We start from the raw sequence: 26,493 nt of genomic DNA, 5'->3' as shown, positions 1-26,493 counted from the left end.
TCTTAACTTAGTAAAAATAACCCTTAAGGTTATTTGCATGCATTAGTAAGTCACTCTACTCTATTGCTTAATAATTTGCAAGTCTCATCTACACACTATATATTAAACACAAAAATAATCTTTCCTTTATATCATGCTTAATAATAAATCCTTGAGTTGGCTTCCCGCTTAATTATAACATGTTAACTAAATGAATACACATTTAATTAATGCTATTAGCTCATAGTTATAAACAAAATTTCACATGTGCAACTTCTGTACATGCGTACTCTCTAATGTCATCAATGGCTAGTATACTATCTCTAGTTAATTGCACAAGCCTTCATTATATTTTTGATGAATTGTGAGAATCACACAATACAAACTACTTTCCTAATACTCTATTTCCATATAGTTCTCTGTAGATCAACCATATCTTCTGCACACTATCAAATTGGGTTTTGCACACTTTCCTTTGTAACAAATAACACTATATTATGTGCTAGGAACTGCACATCATTAGATAAGTAATATAATGTTCTTAATACAAAAATCATAGTCTACTACTTTGTCAGTCTTTTACAAACTTACTATTATGTTGTCATCAATGACAAACATAGTCATGAATACATCACAACAATGTTCTACAATGCTCTTCCACAACATCAACATTCATGCTAACAATCTCCCCCTTTGGCATTGATAGAAACATAGATGAAAAACATCTAAATTCCAAGAATATCATCATGTTCTTCTTTCTTCCCAATTGAACTACGTAGAATGCTTTTCATGTTACTTTCTCCCCCATTGACACCCACTAGTACATTTGCACCCATTTTTCTACCAAATTTTTTGACCAAAGCTATGAATCCTCTTTATTTTTTGTTTTCATTCCTGCGTTGGTCGCAAAATTTTCTTTTCCCCCCGTTTGGTCAAAATCTTGACCAACATCAAATTACCCAAAGTGGGTCATAACAAAATTTTAGTAACCAAATTTGGATAAAGTCGATGCAAATGACTAGAAATGCCAAATATATTTGTCTACATTTTCTAAACTTTGCTAAGTGCATGCCAAATATGTTTTCCCACATTTTCTAAACTTTGGTGAGTGCAGATATCAAATTGGCAGTTCACATAGGGTTTGCCCATGTTTTTTGAACTTTGGTGAGTGTAGATATCAGATTAGCATTTCACATAGGGTTTTCCAAGGAAGAAGTTTTCTTGTAGGTGCCCTATGTCGACCTGGTCCAGTGTGGAACCATTCCTTCAATACTAGCTATGACCAACTACTAAGAGTGAATAACATTCAGGTGGTTGATCATAGCCTATGTCAAAGGGATAGCCAAGTGTTGAACATAGCATAACTTAATGGGAAGGATTGGTTTATAGTTGATTTCAAGATTTGGGTATTTGTAAATTGATTATTATAGGGTTTACCAGGTGATATTGAAAAGTGGGTCCTTTATCTTAAAGGAGAAATTTTGTGTTTTTAGGGCACACAACTCTTACTGACCTAATTAAGCATTCGTGAGCCATCAAAGATCATTAGTCAACATAAAACAAGTGAGTCTTCCAGATGGGCTTGTTAGATAAGGTATGCAAGGTTGGAAGATAAGGAGCTCTTTTTATACTTTTTGATTTATGATTTCCTTCAGTCATCTTTAAAGGTCAAATTCTATAGTAACAAAAATATCCATGTCTAAAATAACCTACTTTTATATTGTACATCAAGAGCACTACATATCACATAAAAGTGTATCTTGGTCCCTACAGTCTGATTAGCTCATAGCTCATAGTTTGTAGTTAGTTTGTATTTTTTATTAGGTTTAGTATTTTTTTGCACTGTTATTAATCTTTGGAAAAGGCCAAACAAAGATATAAGACCATGACTGTCACCCTTATTAGGTCAGTGTTTCCTTCAAGGTTGTTTCTCATGATACCTTCATATATCATATTCTTAACTGTCACATGTCAACTAGGCATGTCAAATATCTTCATTTTATTGTATAATGCTTTGACCTGCAACTGAATCAATCTTTATGGTTTGTAACATGTTCTTCATAGTGATTATCTAGAGGTTCTACAATCTCTACTATTACTAGGATTTTCATCACATGTTTTTTTCTCGAGTCTTGATATTTGCACCCTAAAAGTGTCCTTAGAAGATTTTGCTCAACTTCATTATATAACAAACCTAACTTGTAGGTATTAAAAACCAACTCTTTCTTATATTAGCATTTAGTCATATACTATACACTCTCAATGGCACCACTACTTGTAAGTTTTCCACATCCCCTAAACATGATCTACCACTATCACAAATCTTCTTTTTGAGGGATGTCAATTGATTATTCTCTTTTACATCACAATATATTTTTTATTTCAAGATACATCATTATCCTTCAAATAATATTATCTCATGCAAACCTATTTGTGATGTCTTGGCAACAAAGATTCCCCACACATTTAATAACAAAATTATCTCTTTCTAAAAATAATTGAACAAAAATTATGTAGATGCATCAATTAGTTAATCATGTATGAAAAAAAAAAACCCACTCTTTAACTTTACATTAAATAAGAAAAGTAAAGAGATGTAAATTTGGATCTACAAATAGTTTTTATTAGGAAAATCACTTAATGAGATTTGAAATTGTGATCTTATTCAAGAACACAAGTTCTATCAAGTCTTGTGTCATAAAATATAGGACTTATAAGTACTTTGAAAAGTATAATGGTTAATAGAAAACAAAAAGATTGTCCCATTTTATTTCTATGACACCAACTATCTAGTAATTACTCTTAAAGTATTTTTCCACAGTCATGATTTTTCCTACACAATAAGCCATAGAAGAACATAAATACAAACAAAATGATTGAAGGTAACCAACAATCACAAAAATATGATGCACCAATTAAAATCTTGTTGAGATTATAAGATTAATGACTATTGCTTACTGTATCCCAATGGAATAGATGTTACATAAACCATATTCAGTTAGCCTTCATGAGAGAGGGTTTCTAGTCCATGTGTCTCAAATCATTTGCTACAACAGACATAACTGACATAACAAAACAAATTGATATAGATATATATCATGAAACCATTGTTTACTGACCATTGTCCTTTACATGCTACTACATCATTGATTTGGATTAAAGTTAATTCATACTATTAACATAGCTTCAACACTATCATAATAGTGTAGTTATCATTTGTTCATCATTTTTATTTATACATCCATTTTAGAACCTTTGCATGCTCACCATACCATTCTTCAACACTATTAGAAAGACCTCATAGGTCTGACACATCATCACGATTCCTGTTGACCTCATGGAAAGATTTGAGACCTCAGCCTTCTTAGTGCATCTTTTTCTATTACATAATAGACCTCTCTATTTTTTCGTGTCCTCATAATGGTGTCCTCCATGACTGCTTTGATGGATACCTCTACTTTGTCTTGTATATCCTAGTCCGCTACTCTTAATTTCAATAGAAATGACTTTCTTTTAGGATTATAGAGTAATGATTTATCATTTTAATGCACTATATTTGATGGCAACAATAAAAGATAATATATGACTATCCTCATTGTGACAGTCTCACATCCTTTTATCATTTTGTATTTTACCTTCTAAGGTCTTCAAGATCTATTTCTACTCAGTGTGCATTAATGTCTTTTAGACACTCATTCCATGATTTACAAATTTAAAACCTATACCACATTTAGTTTGATAAGAATGTTGTCTCTTAACTTTATAGTATTATACTTGAAAATCAAACCATCCAAAACTTTTCATCAATACAATAATGACATAATTTCTTTCCAAGAAGCATTGTCACCTAAACATTACCACATTTGCAAAGAAAGGGGGATCTACTAGAGTCTCTAGTTTGAGAAGATTGGGCATTTGTAGATTCTTGAGAAGATCTATTAGAGTCTCCAGTTTGAGAACATTGGGCATTTGCCAATGCACTAAGGTCTAGGTTGGGAAAGGCAAAGAGACAAAAATGATGACATTTTATTTAGAGGTGCAACCATCAATCAATACATTCAACATCATCACCACCTTCACCAGTGTTACATTCTCCAATGTCTTCAAATGCAATCAATGCTTCTAGCTTGAGCTTCCTGTTCAACAAGTACTTAGCCCTTTGGAAATAGTTGCACCATATCGTTAATACTCAGATGTGTTCCAAAACAACTGATAGAGCCTAGTGAAGATGGATTTAAGGACACTACCAAGGATAGATTACTGGACCAACAAATCTCATGTTCAAGACACCAACATTTTGATTTTAACCAGTCATAAAGGTGACTTTGAATCCTTCATAATATGGAAATTCTGTGTCCAATAGCTATGATGTGGTTGGCAGATCAAACTTTTCCTGATCTTAGTGCATGAAATTTTTTTTGTCCCTTTATCCACTCTGATACCATTTAATTAATTTTAGAATTTGGGAAGAGCATATTGAAGCAATAGTTTTTTTTTTATATAGAATAAGAGGCTTCTTTTCTTTACATTGTTCAATCATATTCATTATCTTTTTATGGTAGATTCATCTCCTAGTTATAGAAGAGTTCCAATAGCCTCTCCCATTCTAGTCTAAAAATGATTCTTAACAAATCATAATAAATGTTCATAGGTCCTAAAAAACTTTAAAACAAACTAAAAAATAGCTATTACATCCCTAAAGAGATGGAAATGCTCTAATATTCCCAAAAATTGTGTCCTGTGTACATCTCTAGTAGTTCATGAAGAATGAAGAAAGATAATAGCTTAAGCACAATTGCAACTCTTGATGAGATTTCCAAAGGGAGCCAAAAGGGTTTCATCCTCTAGTTTCAAATTCAAGGGTTTTTTTTTTCTCAAATCAGCTATAGAACACCAATGTAGAAAATAATAGAAAAAATGGAGATCCTTCTAATAGCTAAACATTTCTCAAATTCCACAATAGTTAGAATCTGACTCCATTCCCTAAATAGAAAATGTTATTAAAGTCAAAATGCTACTGTACTCATCACCCCAACTCTTGTAGGAAAACTGACCTCTTTGAAAAGTCAAGCATAACTCGCATACTTCATTCAAAAAATTGACATAATTAATAGAAAGTGTCATTGAATGTTATTTGTCATATTTAATTTTCCAAATTACAACCCCCTTTTGAAGAAACATTTTCCTCTAGGCTTCTATATCATCAAAAAAGTTGAAGGAATGGACTAATGTGATGCTACAGGATAAATTAATGGTAAGGGGACAAGGGCATGTTCTCAAGCAACCTTATCATTGCACATGAAAGTAAGATATATTCCACAGGCCTAAATGTTTCATTTTGTGGTGTGAGTAATAATTGTAGTTACTAGAAAATAGGTTAAATGCATAACATACTATGAGAAAATCACAAACTCAACCAACATATGTTAGCACCCACTAGTCTACCTTGATAGCTCATTATGTTAAAAAGAAAGATATGAGTCCAATGCAACTAACGGTTCATAGATCAAAGTTGAAATGCAAAAGTTATGGCCTCTTGAGTGCAACATATAGGCTTTGAGAGCAGTTTTGGGTACCCTAGGTTCCCAATTGTGCCCAAAACTCATCCAAGTGCATCTTGGATGCACTTGGTAAGCTCAAATGTGCTCTGAAAATGTAGACTGCACCCTAGAAGGCTCTAGGGGCCAAAAACAGCCTGATTGGACTCGAAATTCCCTGAAACTTTGCATGCATGCCCAAAATGATCAAAATATGTCATAACATGAGTGAAATCATAAAAAATGGTTGGATTTGGTCAAATATGGTTATACAAATGTCAGATTGAGGTTGGAGTAGGTGGAAACCCATATAAAGTTGATTGAGAATGTAGGATGATGTAGGAATGCATGACTGCAAGATGAACATGATTTGGTGAATTAGAAGACATGATCATGGTATCAGAGAATGAGATGAAGTAGAAAGATGAGACAAGGAGATGTTAGTATGATGGAAAGACTTTTTCTTTTGTAAAGTGCACTATATGTCAAATATAGCTTTATTTTGATATGGAAAATGGAATGCAACACATCATGGCATAAAGGGCCAGAGCACGAATGCAAGCCTTTTGTGTATACAAGCACGATGCAGACAAAGAATGACCTTGTCCTTCCTAAGGCATATGTACATGCCCCAGACTCTCAAAGGTACATTGTAACAGACAAAAATAGAAAAAGAATGACCACGAACCATCCTGGCCACTCTCATAGATCAGTTTATATCATCAAGTGGCATAGGAACATGATAAAAAAGAAAACAAAGCAAAAAAAATAAATCACTCACTAAACAACATGATCCAAAAGCTATTCTTGTCCACTATTACTTTCTTTTTTAGTGTTTTGAGGTGTTTAGATAGTATTTGACATGTTGACAGTGTGATAGTTTTTGTTGTGGATTGGATTGACTGTCGGTTCACATTGCTCAGATAGTGTGATTGTCTTGAAAGTGTAGTGCTTTGACTTTCAATCTATAAAGTGCAAGTGCGTATGCAAAAGGGATGGTTATCCATAGTGAATATGTGTAAGGTTTATTGTAAATTTTTAATAGATTTTGTGATTTTTAGGGTTTTTGGGGATAATTGATTTTTTGTGTGATTGGTTTTTTCAGGACATTTTATGATTTTTAGGGTTTATTCAAGACATTTTATGATTTTTAGTGATTTTCTTAAGACATTTTATGATTTTTGGTGCTTTTTTCAGGACATTGTATGATTTTTAGTGATTTTTTAGGAGATTATGTGATTTTTTGTGCTTTTTTGTAGGACATTATTTGAATTTTAAGGATTTTTTCAAGATCATAAAAGCATGTACAAGTGTTAGCTCCAATTTTTTATGAGATAGGTCCAATGGATATAAAGTTCTTAGGGATATGCCCCTAGTTCCAGTTCAAACTCATGCACCATGTAGGTAATATGCCCCCAGACAAGACAAAAACTATGTACAAAGACTGATGACAAAGTGTGTACAGATTGGTGATGCTTAGGCAAGATAACAAAGGACATTAACTAGTTTTTGAGCCATGGTCAAGGAGACAAGGATGTCTTGTAGGATGATGGATATGATCAAGGAATGACAAAAGGGGAACAAACCAGATGGAATCTCGATAGATGGAGGAACAATAATCGATTACACATGGTGCCTGTTTGCCAAGTTTTCACCATGGTACTTGCCCAAAGCGCTTATTTTTCAAGTTTTCAGTTTTGGATGGTATTTTTCTCTTGATTCAAATTTTTGTGCCAAGATGCCTATTTGCCGGGTTTTCATCAAGGCATCCATTTTTTCATGACTTTTTTCACTTTTTTCTTTTCTTTTTTTTAGGACATTTTGCTATTTTTTGATATTTTTTCAAGACTTTTAAATGGAACCAAGAATGTTGCTAACAACTGCTGATAAGAAATCTATTGTTGTTATTGTTAGCTAATAATCTTTGGGTCTATGACTGACCATAACTACATAGGAGTCATTCTGAGTCTATAGATAAGATCAAACCACTAAAAAGGCCTCGAGATATACCATTGTGTACCATATGTAAGACAGTGTCTACCTCTTGCGAATCAAGGCATCTAAGGATAATTGGGTCAACAGATATGTCACATGGGATGTCATTGATGATGACATATACAAAGGCTTGTTGGATAAGGATTCAATCTTAGGTGTTGGGTGAATTAGGTAGCTAGACATGGGGATAAAAAATTGGATATAAGGGAGGGTTGGGAGGGTTGAGACCAATGACCTTCCACATGAATACTAATTGAGAGAGCTCTAAAAGACTTTGTGGCATGTTGAACACTGGAACACCGATATTCATGGCATCATATTTTTCATTTTGTATCCTTGGGAGTTGCTTTGCTTTTGATTTTTCATAGTCTAATGGCACTTTTCAGTTTTCACCAAGAGACCTATGCTCATTATTTTTTTCTTTGCTGTCAAATGGAGTTGATTCCCAACAATATGCCAATGTATTTATTTTAGGAGAAATTGCTTCTTTATGATTATTGTCCATAATGCCTCCATATCTTTCAAAGTCTATTATAAGAATGTCATCATTATCGAATTGATCAAAAATTGGTGGTCCACATTGGTCCCAATCCAATAGTTTAGGATAACTTGAGGGGATGTCATCATCAGTGTTGAATGGGCTTTGGTGAAAGGTATGGATATGGGCATTAGATTTTGTTGTATCATTTGGGTTATGTTCAGAAGTGAGAGGATTGTTAGTTTCAGCTAGGATATCCTTAGATGCCTTTTCATCATTCAAAATATCCATAGTCTTACACATAGGTATCGTAGTACTAGGAGGACCTATTTGTAATGGTTTAAAGCCAAGCCCCAAACTAGGAGGTTGTCCTTTTGTAGTGATAGGTTCAATGATTCCTTGTTTCTAAGATCTGAGACCGCTATAGCCATCATAGCCTTGTTTCTATATGATAGTAAACCCAAGTCCATACTTGCTAGGAGATATCAAAGCGGCTTTTTGTTCTACTTTTTCTTTCTCAATACATATAGATGTATCCTCATTGATAGAAGTGGCATTTTGTGTACCAATGTTAGAGTGTTGGTCTTGAAATAGTTGTGATTTACCATAAGATAGGGGAGAAAGTGGAGACTCCCTAATGTGAAAGACTTGAGACATAAAGTACTCTCCACACTCATTGTCTTCAATCTTCATCTTTTCTTTGGCCTTAATAAGGAGTATATCAGCATCCACATACTTAGAGGAATCAATGGATTGTGCTTCATTTTTTGTTGGGATTTGGTATGCAATAGCATCTCTTAGATTAGCACAAAATTGGAAAGGATCTGGATCACCGAGGATGGTAACCTCCATGTTTTCATACGAAAACTTCAGACATTGATGATATGTAGAAGGTACTTCTTTCATAGCATGTAGCCAAGGGCATCCTAGTATCATGTTGCAATTCATTTCTATATCTAGGACATGGAATAATGTATCTTCAGTAGCTGGACCAACTCTGATAGGTAATATAATGACACCCTTGGAGAAGTGTTCATCGTCATCATAAGCTTTTATTGTGATTCTTTGAGAGTGATCCACATCATCTTCAGAATAACCCAAAACTTTGACAACCTTAAGAGTGTAGATGTTTAGTCCTACTCCTGCTATTTTAAGACACGTCTGACTGTAGCATTATGGATGAAGACTTTGAGATGAAGGGGATCATTATGATTAGATTTTTCCTTAGGAATATCTCAAGGGGAAAAGGTGATATGTTGTGAGGCAGATAAGTTCCCAACCATGGCTTGGAATTGGGAAACATCCATGTTATCTGGGACTATTGAGTCTTTAAGGGCTTGTTCCAAGATCTTTTGATGTTGGGGAGATGCACTCAGTAGGTCTAAAATGGATATTTGCACTAGGGTCTTGCTGAGTTGTTCAATAAGGCTATAATAAGATGAAGCAGGAGCAACAGGTCTACTAGGGGGTGCAGGTCTAGTAGAAGTAGTGGGTCTAGATGGGGCTCTAGGTAGAGTGATCTTGGTATGGCATGTAGTGACAATGCAACAAGGGTCTTCTACCTTTAAAGTGAATGTGGATATGCAAGAATCTGAGTCATTGAAATAGTTGACAGTGTATTTATATCCCATGCATGTGTAAATCACATTAGCTTGTGAGTTTGAGTTTGAACTTGAGGGTTTCTCTTTGTCATGATTACTCAAAGGATCTTTGAATATAGTGTGGCCAAAGTTGGATGCTAATAGTGATGGATCAACCATGATTACACCATCATAAATAAGGTCTTGTATTGCATGTTTCAATTAGAAGCACGATGAAGTCTTATGTCCTTTGGTGCGATGTTAATCATAGTACTTTTTGTCATCCCACCAATCTGCTTTAGTTAATAGTTCATCTTTGATTGGGGGTAACTACAAGAATTTATTACTCAATAACTATTGTAATGCAGTCTCAAGATGTATCCCCAATGGTGTGAATTTTCTATCCTTGGTTCTAGGATGTCTTTGAGGTTTGTCTTGTGTGGAAGTCTCAGTCTTCTATTGTAGAGATGATGTTTGATTAGAAGTTTGTGAATTTGTGGGATTTGCACCTTTCAAAGTCAATTGAGGTTGTGTTGTGCTAATTATGTGGGCATCCATGATGCCATCATTAGTTACATTCTTGTTTTTGGAGAGGAATTTTTCTTTGTCATTAGACGAGTTGGTGCTTGTGTTTTCTTTGTTTATCTTGAGGATCCCCTTACAGATAATAGCATCTTCAATACTAGGCCCCTTTTTCATCAGTTTAGAAATGGTTCTTGGAATCTTCATTTTGAGTTCATACATTAAGTCTGAGACTAAGTTTTCAATGCACAAGTTAACTTGTTGTTCTTCAGGAATGTCTAGTGAGCATTGACTGATTAAGCTTCTCCAACAAAGTAAGAATGTGATGAATGGCTCTCCTACCTTTTGTTTAGTTGAGAAAAAATTGGAAAGTGTCACTTCATTCATAATGTTAAAGGAAAAGTGGGAGATGAATTTGTCTATGAGTTTCGACCAAGATTTGATATTACCAGGAAGTTTGGACTACCATTCAAGTGCGGGCCCACCTAGAGAATGAGGGAACAATCTCATAAAGTAAGTGGGCTCATCACTAAGTTCAGTAAATGAAGCACAAAATTCTCTGATATGATCAACAAGGTTGCCTTTTCCTTGGCATTTTTTGAACCTTGGAGCTTCAAAGTGTTTTGGGAATGGAGGCATATGCAAACTTTTATCAAATGGATTAGGACATAAATCCCTCTCTATATATAGAGCCTACTTTTTCTAGACTCCATATCCCTCGACTTGTTTGGAAAGTTTTTTGAATTGTTGTAATAGTTCTTCATTAGGGTTTTGCATGATAGTCTTTCCTTCAAGTCCTTTGTGTCTATGAGTAGACCATTTGTTGTGGCAGGAGTTGTATCTACTTGGTTCTAACATTTATGTGTTTGATGATCCTGGTGATGTGTCACTTGATGGTGGAGGTATGTTGGTACCTCGAAGACAGAAGGGTTTCTATTGTGACACTTATTGGGGTATTTTATGTGGCACTTGTTGTGGTATTGACTATGATTGATGTACCATGTGTTGTTGTGCCATTTGTTGTGGTTGTTGTTGGGATACCTCTGTTGGTTGAATGTGAGGCCATGTACATGATTTTTGTTGTAGAGATATCTATTGAGGTTGTTGTGGCACATGTTGTTGTAACAAATGTTGTTGGTATGCAATTTTTTTCTCAAGTCATCTTTGATATTCCAACTATTGTTTGATTTGCTCTTGCTATTTAGCGAACATGGCTTTTTGTTGTTGATACATTGCATAGAAGTCAAGTGGGTTTATGTTGGATTGTGTATTAGGGATGTTGGATATTTGCACCACTTGAGGTTGTTTCTATTGTGGTTGACGTTTTTGTTGTTGATATGTTGAATGTGTGTTGGAAACATTAGGTCTTGGGACTATTGTAGGCTGATGTTGCCAAAGTGGTTGGTTGTATAATTGTAAATTAACCATCATGTTAGTATTTTTGCTTTGGCACCTTTGTGTGTTAGAGGTTTCTACTTGGGACAACATATTGACTTGGCAATGAGGTGCATTCCTTTTCGGAATAGGTGTAATGTCAATAAGGATTTCCCTTTGTGCATCAATAGGGATTGTTGTAGTTGATGTGGCACATAGTGTACTCATGGGAGGTTCCATAACACTTGATGTCATACCACTTGGTAGGGTTAGGAGCAAAGGTGCACTTTGTTCATTTTCCTCCAAAGAAGGTATGTCTAGCATCCCTAGAGCACAAGTCCCTTTAGGTGCATCTTGTTGTTGCATCATGTGGCTAAAATCAAGTCTTAATGTTCTTTTGGGGTGTTTAGGAATTGGTGGTATTTCATTGAACAAGGGGTTAACATTGATGTGTTCAAATGTACTTTGGATGATCTTGATGGTTGATTCTTGATGGGAACTTATAGGTGTCATTATCGTGTTTGAAAGCTCTAAAGGTTGTTTTCCCTTATCTAATTCCAAACTGATCATGGGTTGTACATTTTCAATAGTTGTGTTGGTTTGATGTTTGGACTTAGGTCCTTCCACATTTGGGTGGAATTTGACAATTTCTTGGGCTGCCAAAAGTTTAAAGTTCTTGCGGAATTTTTTGTCTTGATATGCCCTAGCCATTTCTTCATCAGTGATGCCATAATCAGTGTTAGAGTCATCACTAAGGTGTATAGTACCTTGTTGTATGTTTGATGTGTTAGGGTATAAGGTACTTGTGTTAGGTTGGCTGAATTTGAAGGAGTGCGATTGTTCATCTTCAGGTGTGGTTGGTACACTTCCTCCTCCGAGTGGTATTGGCACAAATGCAGGTGCAAATTTTGGACTCCATTGAACCATCCCATGTGTAGGGGATGTGTTTTAAGGAAACCTCATAGTAGGCATATTTTTTAAGGATTTTTGTGCCATAGCTTTATTATTATGATCTTGCGGATACATGTTTAAGGGGTCTGCTAGCAAAGGTTTTGATGCCTCGATTTGGTCTTCATGAAATGATTGTTGGGTCTTTTTTCTCTTCTTCTACCATGGATGAGGTTTTGGTTGTGCTTGTGCCTTAGAAAATAAAGGTAAATATAGTTCCTCAGGTCTTTGAGCTAATTGTGTCTTAGTAAGTGTTGGCATGATATCTAAGAATGCAGATGCAATAGAGGGAAACCTAAATGGACTTTTATGCCTCTCAAGTGCGTACCCAAGCTACCAACTATTCTCAGATAGTACTAAGTGCATCAAAGACATATTTGGGGGTCTAAAGGTGAGTAGTTGGTAGGTAAGAGGCATGAAATGGGTAAACAAAGGTGCTCGGGTGCCTAAAATGCAAATTTTGAGTGTTTTGAGTGATTTAGAGTGTTTCCTAAGGTCTTGGGATGCAAGGGAAGGTGTGGAAGTGCAGATTAGGCTTTTAGAATCTAGAATGAAACACCTAATTACCAAGTGTGTCCTAGAACTACCAAGTGCATCCTAAAAATACCAAATGCACACTTGAAGTGTGTCATTGGTAAAATAGGGTTGTGATTGGTAAAATAGGGTTGCAATTGGTAAAAGAGGTCAAAACTTGATAATTAGGATGTGGGTATGCAAGATATGAGTGTTTTTGAGATTTTTAAGTATTTAGGGATGTTATGAAATGTGAGGAAATGCTAAATGAATTAGGTTTTTGACATGCAAAGTGCAAATGTGTTAGGGATATTATGCAAATGCAAATGCAAGGCATCATTTTGAAGTTTGACTAGAGGGGATTAAAATGACTCTAATGTATGCAAAATGACATTTAGGGTTATGTTTTGATCTTGCTAAGGATGCCAAAGGTTGATGTATGCAAGTTAGACTATGCAAGGGGTGGTGTTCAATGGTTGATAATGATGTTTGGGATATGCAAAAATGAGGATAAGTGATCAAAAGGGAAATTTGGTTGATGGACACTTTGAAAGGGTTTGGTAGTGAAAACGATGCTATGATTCTGATCAATGAAAAATGAAGGGGATATACCAGTAGGGTAAGACAAAATGACATTTAGGAATATGATTATGCTGATGATAGAGGTATATGCAAGGTATTAACCTAAGAGTTTAATGTTATGACAATAGACTTTGGATCTTGACCAAAAAGAAGACAAAAAGTGATAAGTTAAAAATGAAAAAGCCAAATCTACCTTGACATAGGTAGAATTTGACCAAAGAAAATGATAAGATAAAATGATAAAATGACCATGTCTAAGATCCATCATCCGTTGACACAATGTAATACTCTATAGTTCATACTTTTGTTTAGATTTTTAACCAAGTTCAAAGGTTTTGGGGTTCAAAATGATGTTTCGGGGACTCAAAATGGTGGTGATGATGAGAAGATATGGAATATGGACAATGAAAATTATGTAAAATGGGATTTTGGGTGCAAGATGTGGTTTTGGGTCAAGTTCAGAATGGGGAGGTACAAAGGCTCCTAGATGCAGTTTTGGGGACCTAAAGTGCAGTTTGGGGGCCCAAAATGGTCATGAAGGTGCCCAAGTGCACCCTAATAGTTCCAAGTGCACTAAAATAGTACCAAATATGTCATTGATGCACTTGGAACTAGTTTGGGCAATGTTGGTATTTTTTGGGTGCAATTGGTAAGCTAGGAAGAATGTTTGCTAATCTTGAAAGGCATGGTTGCCAAACTGATATACTAGAAATCCAAGATGTTAGGGTTGCTATTAGTATGGGTCGGGAGATGTATAATAGAGTTTATGACCTAAGGAATTTTTTTCTAAGTGAGGGCCATGAAGACTAGGTGATACAAAATGCAGATCTGGGCAAGCTAATGCAAGGGGAGCTAACCAGGTACCTAAAGACACAATTGAAGCCCCAAAATGTTATCTAGAATCAAAAACTAGGTTTGAGGACCAAAAAGTGTTCCTAGATAGTGAAAAATGTGTTGCTTATGTAGTTGGTAGTTTTAAGGCGTAGTTGGTACATTAAGGATGCCGTTGGTAAACTAGGCTGAAACTAAGGCAATTTTGGGAGCTATGTTTTCCAAATTGATGTTATAGAGAGGTAAATGGTAGGGGAAAATGTTAAAACTAGTATGAATGCTCAAAATTATTCTTAGGATATCTAGAATGAGAGTTAAATTGTGCAAGATGATGGTTGGGTATACAAAGATGCAAGGTGGTGGATGCAAAGTGTAGATTTTGAGATGGGAATGCAAAGACTAAGGGAGGTAAGCTAAACCCAAATGGGTACAATATGAAAGGTAATGGATACTAAATGAGGACTAAAAGGTGAAATATGAAGTCTATATGATGCAAGAATGACACCTAGACTAGGGTGAATGCAAGTGGAGTTTATACAAGAATGAAATGTACATTTTGCCAAGCACATTTAGGATCACAAGTTGCCATGTTTTATAAGGTTTGAATGTGTTGAACCGGAGTTTGTAAAGTTTTGACAAAGGTTGAAATGCTTTGAGAAGGTTCAAGGTGTAAATTTGAATGTTGGCTATTATCTTGATTAATGTTTCACACACACACAAGACACATTAAGACAAGAATAACTATTGTTAAAAGTGAACAAACACACCACAACCTAGGCTTTTAGGATTGTATCCACTAAATTCCTACTTGAACTAAAGTTCAACAATGCTTATCCAGAGAAAAAAACCTAGTATCTTGACACCATAGGCTCCTATTTATAGTGCACTCACTTCTTGGGGCTACCAAGACCCACTTCCCAAGGGGCATGACTTCCTAAGGGACTGTTTCCTCTACTAAGGACCGCGAAAATGTAGGATGTCTTCACAGGCATGGTTGACCCCTTGAGCCAGTGGATAGAAAGGATTTTGGCCACTAAAACATAATTTGTAGTAAGGGCATTCCATTCGGCAAGTGAATGATAAAATTTTGCAGAAGGTCTCCCAGCCCTGAGAACCAAGGTTTGATGCACCACAAGGGTACTAGAGGAGAGCTATCACACAAAAATACCACCAACATGGCTTTTAGTGTAATCAAACTTTATATAGCGGCTAGAGCATTGACTTGGCTTTTGGCCCATTATTGCTATGAGGTTGTCCCTTGGCATACCCAATATCGAGTATCTTGGTCTAAGGCAAGCCTCCTAGAGAAGTTACATCGATTTCTCTTACACCCAAGATCCACGAATGGAAAGGGGAGAGGATATATCCAATGTAACTCCTAGGGATTTAAACATTGTAGACATGCTAGGCAGAAAATAAAGTTCATTTTAAGCACCAAACAAAGTGTTATCTAATCTAGAAAATTCACACACATGGTTTTGACAAACACACAATGGTCTTCAACAACGTCCTATATAGCGAGCATTAGTAGTTTGTTATGATCATGTCTTTATCCCATGATTTCCACATGCTGTAAGTTGACCATTAGTAACACAAAATCATCTAATCTATGTTCTAGAAGGAAATGAAAACCTTATATGTAGATTCTAATTGATGTATGTGCTTACTGTGAACTAGGTGTGCTCTGATAGAGTAGATTGCACCCTAGAAGGCCAAAATGGCTTAGAACACCCCCAAGTGTGCCTAGAAAATGTAGACTACATCAATGACATAGTTGGGCCCTAGTTGGGCTGAGTTGGTAGTTTTAGGATGTAGTTGGGAAGTCACGTATAAACTGTGGGGAAATGGTGCCCTAAATGAGACCCAAAAATTGCAAATCTTGAAAGCTACACTCCCAAGTGTGCCCAAATAGTGTAGACTACATCAATGACATAGTTGGCAAATTTTGGATGTATTTGGTAAGTTAGAAATAGTAGAAAGAGGTTCTAGTGGCTTCTGGGCTCCTAAAACTACTCCTAGGGGTCCCAAGTGCACCTTGACAGAGCAGAGTGAACCCTAGGACAAAAAGCTAATAGAATGCATGAAACAAGAGCATATAAGAATTTTATTGGACCCCCTAATTAATATAGGCATGAAAAGGAAGAGCAAATATTCATTATACCCTTCCAAGTGAGCTCCTTCCTTGCACCTACAAGCACAAAACAAGAAAACCTAAGTTAGATAAGCATGATTCACGTTGGGTTCACCAAAATGTAGCTACTAGAAAATGGGTTAAATGCATAACATACTATGAACAAATCACAAACTCAGTCAACATACGTTAGCACCCACCAGTCTACCATGAAAGCCAAACTAATCAAAAGAAGCAAACACAAGGTTAGAAACCCCCTCTTTCATTTGTAGCTCCCATGTCCTTATTTTTTCTCCAAATGATGTAGCTCCAACTTTCCTATAGTGTACACAATATTGAAGAAAAGTCTATGATAGGGATAATTCCATGAGAATACTAGAAGTGTGATTTTAAGATTGAGAAAAAATGGTGTGAAAATGCAAAGAAACTAAGGACTTGAAATATGCTCAAGAATTAGGACATAAGGACTCAAGAGTTAGGGACCGAAAATGAGAGGAGGAATGCTCATTTTATAATGGGCATGGAGGGTTAGAGTATTGGATTTTTCACCCTTAGATATTTGATGTGGCAAGAGATTCCTTTCAAAATCCATGACGCATATGACAAAAGATGCCAAATCTAGGATTCTATGACACATGGAAGTGAAACTTGACTAAATGGGGAAGAGAATCTATGACGCATCATAAGACACCTCAATCGCACTTAAAGTGAAGAATCTATGACAAATAAGACAAATAGGGAGATGTGTAAGAAATAAGAATATTTGATTATGACATATCTTATCCAAGTGTCAAAGGAGAATCCATGAGGTGTCATATCCAAGTGTCACTATGATGCAATATTTTATGGAATATTTGAATTAAAAATCCTTTTATTCCACAAAATAAGAATTAATAGAAAATGGAATTAATAATGGAAAATGGAACTTAAGAAATTAAGAATTTCCATGGTTTGTGGATAATCAATCAATTAATTAATTGAGGATGATAATTAGGAAGAATAATTAGAAAGAATAATTGGATTAAATTATGGTTTATTTAATCCTATAGGAAAATTAGTAGATGATTGGCCAAAATTTGAGTAAATGCATGAGACAGTACCCTTTGATAAAAATGTGATGATAATATAAATTGAATAAGATGATGACAAGTAGACCAAAGGCATGGTCAGATTGATTGACTAAAATCGATAACATGCCAAGGACACATGACATGAATTGATTGATATGTAACATTTAACTGACATTGTAAATGCTATAGGATTGAAATTGATTGAAAAGGTTTGATTATAATAACATTGATGGACACTATCAATAGTATTAAAATGGTTGATGATGCCATGATGTGACATTGAAAGCCTCAACAACATCAAAGTTTGGATGACATGAATGATAGTTTGACCTAGCACTGAGACCCATGACAGTACTAAGGCCAGATTGATAAAATTGATAAGTTGATAGGTTTCCAAGGCATTGAAAGCCACAACAATACCTAGAAATTGATAAGTGATGATTGATTTGGGATGTTTGATATGTTTCGGGTTGATTAGGACTAATTTTTTGTGATTCCAAGTTGATTTGGGGTGATTTTGAGTTGATATGAAATGGTTTTGACTTGATTTGAAATTGATGTGAAAGAGGATACAAATGATGAAATATGATCAATTTGGCAAAAAGATCAAAGTTAGTAGAATGAGAAAATGGGGCAAATTAGTATGAAGAAGTGATGAAACCGTAGATGTGAACCATTTTTGAGTGTCTACAATAATGACCTGTTTTCCATTCACCAACTATTGCCTCTCTTGGAAATGCCATTTAGTGCAAATGAAATGTAGTTCCAACATATGTATGTATAAAATGTCATTAGATAATTACTTCTAGCCATTAATGGTTTCAACTTTCAAGAGCTTTCCTGAGGGATTGTTCAAATTAACTAAAGATATGTATGTGTAAAACTATAAAAGCACAAAGAATGAAGGCAACAGAGTTGATAGGAATCTAAAACACAATTTTTGGTCTTTGATTTTTTATGGTAAATGATCTTATCTTCTGATAGACTTGTGGAAGCAATAAAATTTTCTTATTATAAAAAATTGCATACATAGCCAGCCCAAACTTGAGGCTAACTCTTTGACACCCTTGGTATCCAACAGATTGTCTCAAATGCCAACCACTATGAACATAAAATTTGGTCTTTAAAGTGGACTATAGTAATAAAAAGCTTTTAGATGCACTTATCTTTGATAGAATTGTGGAAGCAATGCATTTTTCTTATGAGGCAAAATTGTGTAGATAGCCTACCTAAACTTGAGCCCAAGTCTTTGACACCCTTAATATCCAATAGATAATCTCAAAGGTCAACCTCAATGAAATCAAAATTTGGTCTTTAAATTTGACTATGGTATTAAGAAGCTCATAAGTGCACTTATCCTTAGCTTTCTTCATTCAGATTAGATAAAGCCTGCAAGAACACATAACTTTTACCTTAAAATGCTCTTTTCATTTTTGACATAGATAGTAGCAAAGTAACATGCTTTTAGAAGTAATATTTGCACTTGCTATCACCTAGATGTGATATCAATTTATATGTTGGAGCATTTCTTAATTAAAATTAATGCAAAATCATAGTGAGAATATTATATGGTGAAAGTAAACTCAAAATTAATCTCCATTGCATGTGTTTTAGAATGCAATTTCAATGAAGACAGAAAAAAAGGATCTGAGACAGGATGCCACCGTAGCTTTCTAGCAACAAATCAACACTCCATAGGGCACACTTTTGAATTTTCTACAACTCAAGAACAATAACTATTGCACAAGCTTTGTAGCATTTTTTAAGAAAAATGTTCTATAGCCTTTTAGAACCATCGAAGTTTAAGTTAGGCTTTTAGTTTTCTTATTTATGTGAATAGAATTTCATGAAAACTCTTCTATTAGATTGATAACAATTATAATTGATAAGTTTTCCTATTTCATGAAGGTTTTTGGTTAAACAAGATTAGTCTAAAGAGCCATTTTTTTCATACCCAAAAATAATTGGGGGTTTTGAATCTTAAGTGGATTGGCAAGGGTGTGTTACCTCTCGAGCTTGATCAAAATTTTGTGGATGGAAATTCAAAAAGTACAGATGGTTTAGTGAGAAAATATTCTTCCTATGATGAGAATCTAGTATATTATGGTTGACTATTGAGTGTGCTGCTACCTAAAAGAATAACTCAATATATAGGTGTTTAATAGAGTGATGAAGTTGAAATCTATGGAAAAGAGACTAACGCTCATAAAATGGTAGCACTTGTTTGAATTGATAGGTTTGGATACATTATTATAGGGATGTCAAATTTCAACACCCATAGGCTATGCCCTTATTTTTTATCATAGAGAGGTCTTTAGTTTAAGAGTTTTACAAGGTCTTAAGTATCAAGACTTCTACCATTAGGTTTCTCAAGTACTTTACCTGTAGAAAAGATGACTTGTGCAGCATTTCTATCTTATGGTTATTGTGGCAAGGTAGCTAAGGAACACCACCTCAGAAGTTCCTTACAACCTTGAAATACTTATTATATCCATGATTACATCAAAGGCTACAACATAGAAGCTTGCAGAACATCGATGTCTTGCTCATGGTGTAAATTTGTCAGCAAATATCTTTACTTGTTCCTGTATAGTGTCAATGGAAGTGAAGCTTGTGACTTTTGATTCATGGTATAATTATTGTCAATTAAGGCAATAATTTTTGCTATTGCAGACAGTCTTCATCTTTCCTATTGTTTCTTTATTTTGGCACATGGTGTTGCTTCCTGTCAATTAGATTTTTGTTACATTAGTTTGTACATCTCAATTCCTTTTTGTAATAAAAGTATCTGGGGCAAGAAGAAGTCTGACTATGATCTCAAGAAATTGTGGCATTTATGGTTGATGCAAATGCCTACCAAATGAAAGGTGAAATACTTTATCAAGGTAGAATGGTAATAATTTGTTACAACTTGTGAACTTCATTTTCCCTAAGGTTGTAATTTAATGTCATTTGATGAACATTTTTTGTGACTTGCTAAATGTCAGCAATCACTGATCGTATAAATTATTAATAGAACTAGGCAGACAACCAATGCCCAATTAGTCATTTTGAAATATCATTGTTATTTGATAACTTTTTGGAAGGTAGCATTGCATCTATCTTTTTCATTTATAGTGGGAATGTGTTGGCACATACCAAAATCGCTTTTCAAAATGTTATTTCAATTTGACGAGGACTTCCATTTGTTTAAAGCTATTGTTCACCCCTTAATATAAGATCCAAACATTTTGTTTAGTAGTAATATATTTATTAAGTACTTTGATGAGGTAGTAATATAAATCAAAATGGTATCTTGATTTCCCTACACTTTCAAACTCACTCATTTATTTTTAATTAACTTTGGCTTTCGTTAGACTACCATTTCAACTTTTTAATGTCCACATGTTATAAATTTTGAAATTACTCAATTGTGCATGCAGATAAGCTTGTTCCTGAGGTGTGGTTTTTAAAACTTTTGTAGGGGCCAACAACATATTGAATGCCTTTTTGTTTCCTCTTTTTATTTTCATTCACATTACCTTTCCTAATGTGTTTTACTTGAGCTCAAGGAGTGTATCATGTAAATGTATGGATCATCATTATTTAGTAAGGTTGATTTTGTCCCACATGAATCTATTTAAGATGTGCCAATGATTGCAGTGCACAGTATATGCTCCTACCGATTGGCATGTGTAGATGGGATATCTATGGTGGAAGATAAGATTTTCCTTTGTCATGTTGTGCTTTGTAGGATATGTTTTGTTGAGATATTTGTGGTGTGCTCTCAAGCTTTGGCTCTCTTAGAAATGATGGAAGATGACTCTTCATCTTGGGATTCTCCCATCTATGGAGATGTTTCAAATTGACAGGCTCCAAAATACCATTATGATTCTTGATGTTGATGCCTAAAAGATTATTAAGCTTTTAGTAATACTAGGGTAGGATGGTAGTGGGAGTATGGACATTCTTAGAACTAGTGCTTTCATTTTTGTTAATTTCAAGGATAAACTTAATGCTTGCATTCATTTTTTGGCTATCAAGAGTGGGTCTTAAAAGTAGTTTTCCTTTCTACAGAAAATATTATTTTATATGATAGTTCAAATGAAGGTAGTATGGGAATAACAAAGTAATTATTTTATTTGATAGTTCAAATGAAGATTGTACAGGCATGGTAGAGTAACTAGCTAAAAGCTTGGTGGGGGCACTCATAACCTTACGTAGGGAGATTTAACTAGTTTATTATGAAATAGAACTAGTTTTTTTGGGTTGAGATCTTGCAATGGATGTAGATAGACTATTGGTAATTCTCTTTAATGAGTGTTGGAAATTTCCAATTTTTTAAATTCTTCCTGTTATTTCAAAAGATGGTTTGGATTACGCTTTAAAAACACCCTTTTAAAGAGCCTAGTATTCAAGTTGCTACTGGTTCTGATGGTAAGGGAGTAGGGGAGGAAATTGGGTGTTGTGGGGAATATGTGTTCACTAGGAAAACCTTAGGACTATCAGCTTATAATAGATATGGCTAGGTCCTTGTTTCCACAATATAAACACATATGTTTGCATGCCAGCTTGTGAATGGTGGATTTTGGTATAATGCCATTTTTTGTGCATTTGTGGGGTCAGTTATTAGGCATTTTAGACCCTGTTCATTTTGATACTTGGTTTCTTATTTGCTCTACAATTATTTATCAAAGGCTTACAGGTGTTTAGATTTATCCAACTCTTGTATTTCATATAGTTTTTAAATAGCTTTAATGGGTTGGGGCCCCATTATAATCCTCAAATTATCAATAAAAATTACAAGTGCGACATTTATTTTTTAAAGAATGGTGTATTCTATCTCTAGCTGAAATCTTGTAATCGTTATAATGAAAAAAAACTCTAGAAATAATTTGTTATCAGAAATCGTGGTTGGCATTGTTTGGGTAGTTCTTATTGATATTCTATATTAAAACAAATGTATTCTATTAAAATATTGATTAACTTGTAGATGGTCTAGAACATAATCATTTTCTTATTTATAATGTATCTATATATGAACATGGTTTAAGTTTGACATAACTTTTACTATTCCTACAAAGAAAAAGGTCTTTAGTGGCTTGGCAATTGGTTTAGCAAGCATGCAAGTTGGTGAATGTGCATTGCTTCATGTGGGATGGAAACTGGGATATGGGGAAGAAGGAAACATTTTTTTTCCAAATGTTCCTCCTAAGGTTGATCTCATATATGAGGTTGAGCTTATTGGTTTTCAATAAGCAAAGGAGGTAAGTCTAATTCTTCTCTTCTCACACTAATTGGTCAAGCTATATATGTAGGCACTAAATGTGTAAGAGTAATAGAGGCTCAAATATTAAATGCTACACATTGTGTGATCCAATTTCCTTTGGAATGGCTAGTATTAGGGATAGAAAGGGTGAAGGATGTGGCTTTATGTCAATGCTAATTCTATTTTGTATCATTCTTAAATCTTAATGTCTTTCGATAAGATGATAGATAGGCTCTATCTAGTGTTAATTTTGAGTGCTTGCTGCATAATAGACCTAGGTCAAATTCCTTCTAGTCTTCCCCTTCAACAAATGTAAATCAGATTGGATGCTTATTCCAGCAATCTTGGCAGCCTACAGTTGTAGAACCAATTATCTTGTCATGTATTTACATTGCAATTCTTAAATTATAATTTTATTTTCATTTATTATAAATTTTTCAGGTTAAGGCGTGGAGTGACATGATAGTAGAGGAACAGATTGAAGTAGCTAATATGAGATCTATAGAGGGTAATGCATTTTTTAAAGAGGGAAAACTAGCAGAGGTGATGTAGCAATATGAAATGGTGACATATCTATTCCTTTTCTTATTCTTCTATTTACTATATTCCAAATTACCTAGGTTCAGGTAGTTTTCCTACCTAGTAGACTTTTCCAAGATGTGGTTTTGTGTAGGCCCTGGCATACATGGGAGATGATTTTATGTTCTAGTTATTTGGAAAATATAAGGACATGGAGAATTCCATTAAGAATGCATGCCATCTCAACATGGCTATATGTTTTTTGAAACTAAACGATTATGAAGATGTCATTGGCCAGTGTAACATTGTATTTATTGTGCAATGGTGTATCGAGTCATTTTGTTTTTATAGAACTTGTGATAATTTTGTACCTAATCTAATTTGAGGTCAAGGATTCCATCAATTGCAAGTGTGGGTCTCCTTTTACCTCTATATGTAGAAGAGATTAGGAAATGGATATCAACTCTTTGATGTTCAATTTCCTTATCTGTATGTGTTAGTTGAAGATGAGAACAATGTGAAGGCTTTATTCAGATGTGGTAATGAAAAATCTACTCTTGGGCAAACAAATGATGCAAGAGAGGATTTCCAAAAGGTTAATAAACTCTCTCCTGAAGATAAGTTTGTGGTATAAGAGTTGAATCTCCTTGCACAACATGACAAGGAGATGTATATTAAATAGAAGGAGGTTTATAAGGGCCTATTTGGCCCAAGGCTAGAGCCAGAGCCTAAGAGTTCAAACTAATATGCCAAATGGAATGGTTGTATATATGAATGAATTGGAATGCCATATATATGTAATTCAAATTACTCTTGGTATTTTAAATACTAAATATGTATTCCATTTTTGTAGTGTTGAGTTTTTAGAGCTTATATCTTTTTCTACTACAAGAATGGCATCTTTATCATCAAGTTCGTGCTCAATTTCTATCATTTGGTGCCGATTATAGGTAATTACCTTGATGATTTTAGCATACTCTAAGAATTGTTCTTCCTATTACAAGCTATTTTATATTGTCTTAATTTTTGTACACTTAAACTTTTTACCACTGAAGGCAGAATTTCATATAATAGTGAAAAAGAGATCTTTCTTATAACTATTGGTATGAGTCCTAGAGTATCTCCTAGTGTTGATGGATGATGGATCTTTCCTAGTCCTTTTTTTTTTCTTTTAATTTTCTTTGGTCAAACTCTATCTATGTACTAATAGATTTGACCTTGTCATCTTTATCAATTTGATCTTTTTATCTTTTATCACTTTTTGGTCAAGATCCAAAGTGCATCTTCACAAGGTTAAACTCTTAGAAAAAATATTTTCAAAGATTTCACCTAAGTTCAAAACCTTGCATATAACCTTATCATTAGCATAATCATATTCCTAGTCTCCCTAAATGTTATTTTGACTTAACCTAGTGGTATATACCCTCATCTTACATTGTTCCAAAATTCTAGCATCATTTCCACTACCAAATCCTATCAAATTGTCTATCAACCAACTTACTTCCTCGATCACCTATCCTCATTTTGTATAACACAAACATCATTATCAACCCTATGAAACTATCCCTTACATGTTCCACCTTGCATACTTCAACCTCTAGCATCATTACCATGTCCAAAATGAAACCCTAACCTTCATTTTGCATACCCTTTACTCAAAATCCAAAAATGTCATTCACATTTGCATTTACATAGTTTTCCTAGGAAATTTGCATCTTGCATATCAAAACCCTAGTTCATTTGGCACTTTCCTAGGTTTCATAACATCCCCAAATACCTAAAAATCTAAAAAATACTCATATCTTCCATACCCAAATACTAATTATCAAGTTTTGACCTATTTTACGAATGGCACCCCTATTTTACTAATTGCACACTTCATGTGCGTAGTTGGTAGTTTCAGAGCATACTTGGTAGTTTTAGAGTACATTTGGTAATTAGGGGTTTCATTCTAAATTCCAGAACCCAAAACCCTAGAAAATACTCAAAACTACTCATATCATTCATTTTTTGCATTTTAGGCACCTTAGCACCTCTGTTTACCAACTACATACCTTCTACTTACCTTCATGGCCCCAAGGGTGCACTTGGTAGTGTCTAAGAATAGTTGGTAGTTTAGGTGTGCACTTGGGAGGTAGAAATTCCATTTAGTTTTTCCTCTACTATACTTGCATCCTTAGGTATCATGCCAACACTCACTAGGACACAATCAGCTGAAAGACCTAAAGAACTTTACCAACCCTTGATTTCTAAGGTGCCAACACAACCAAAGCCTCATCCAAGACAAAAGAAGAGCAAGAAAACCCAACAAACATTTGATAAAGATCAAATTGAGGCATGACAACCTTTACTTGCAGACCCCTTAAACATGTATCCGCAAGATCACCAAAATCAAGAGATGATCCAACACACCTACTATGAGGCTTCCTTCAAACACTTCCCCTACACATGGCATCTGGTTCAATGGAATCCCAACTTTGAACCTATATTCATGTCGATACCACCTGAAGGTGGAAGTGTACCAACCACACCCAAGGATGAACAAATGCATTCCTTTGAATTCAAAAAACCCAACACAAGTACCTTCAACCCTTATGCATCAAACACACAAAAAGTTATTTCACACCTAAGTGATGACTTTGACACTAATTATGGCATCATTGATAAAGAAATGGCTAGGGCATGTGAAGACAAATTTTTTTGCAAGAACTTCAAACTTTTGGTAGCCCAAGAAATTGTCAAATTTAACCCAAACTTGGAGGGACCTAAGTCCAAACATCAAACCAACACAACAATTGAAAAGATACAACCCATGATCAATTCGAACTATGATAAGGGAAAACAATCTTTGGAGTTTTCAAATACAATAATGGTGCCTATAAGATCCCATCAAGAATCAACCATCAAAATCCTCCAAAGTACATTAATCCCTTGTTTGACAAACTACAACCAATGAAGGAAAACAAGACTCTTCCTAAGTATCCCAAAAGGATGTTAAGACTTGATTGCAATCACATGGTGCAACAACAAGATGTGCATAAAGGGGCTTGTACTCTAGGGATTCCAAACATACCTCCTTTGGAGGAAAATAAAAAAAGTGCACCTTTGCTCCTAACTCTACCAAATGTTATGAAATCAAATGTTATGGAGCCTCCCATGAGTACACCATGTGAAATATAAAGTGCA

At 34.8% G+C, this 26,493-nt stretch overlaps 1 pseudogene; it reads left to right on the top strand.

Annotated features, from left to right (window-relative positions):
- The first annotated feature begins 22,390 nt into the window (after positions 1 to 22,390).
- LOC149546090 (peptidyl-prolyl cis-trans isomerase FKBP42-like) lies at positions 22,391 to 24,052 on the top strand (annotated as a pseudogene).
- Positions 24,053 to 26,493: the final 2,441 nt, after the last annotated feature.

This window comes from Cupressus sempervirens, chromosome 7 (genome assembly GCF_028749045.1).
Source record: "Cupressus sempervirens isolate cs-2001-9-10 chromosome 7, ASM2874904v1, whole genome shotgun sequence".
NCBI lineage: Eukaryota > Viridiplantae > Streptophyta > Pinopsida > Cupressales > Cupressaceae > Cupressus > Cupressus sempervirens.
This window is presented reverse-complemented; position numbering and strand designations above follow the sequence as displayed.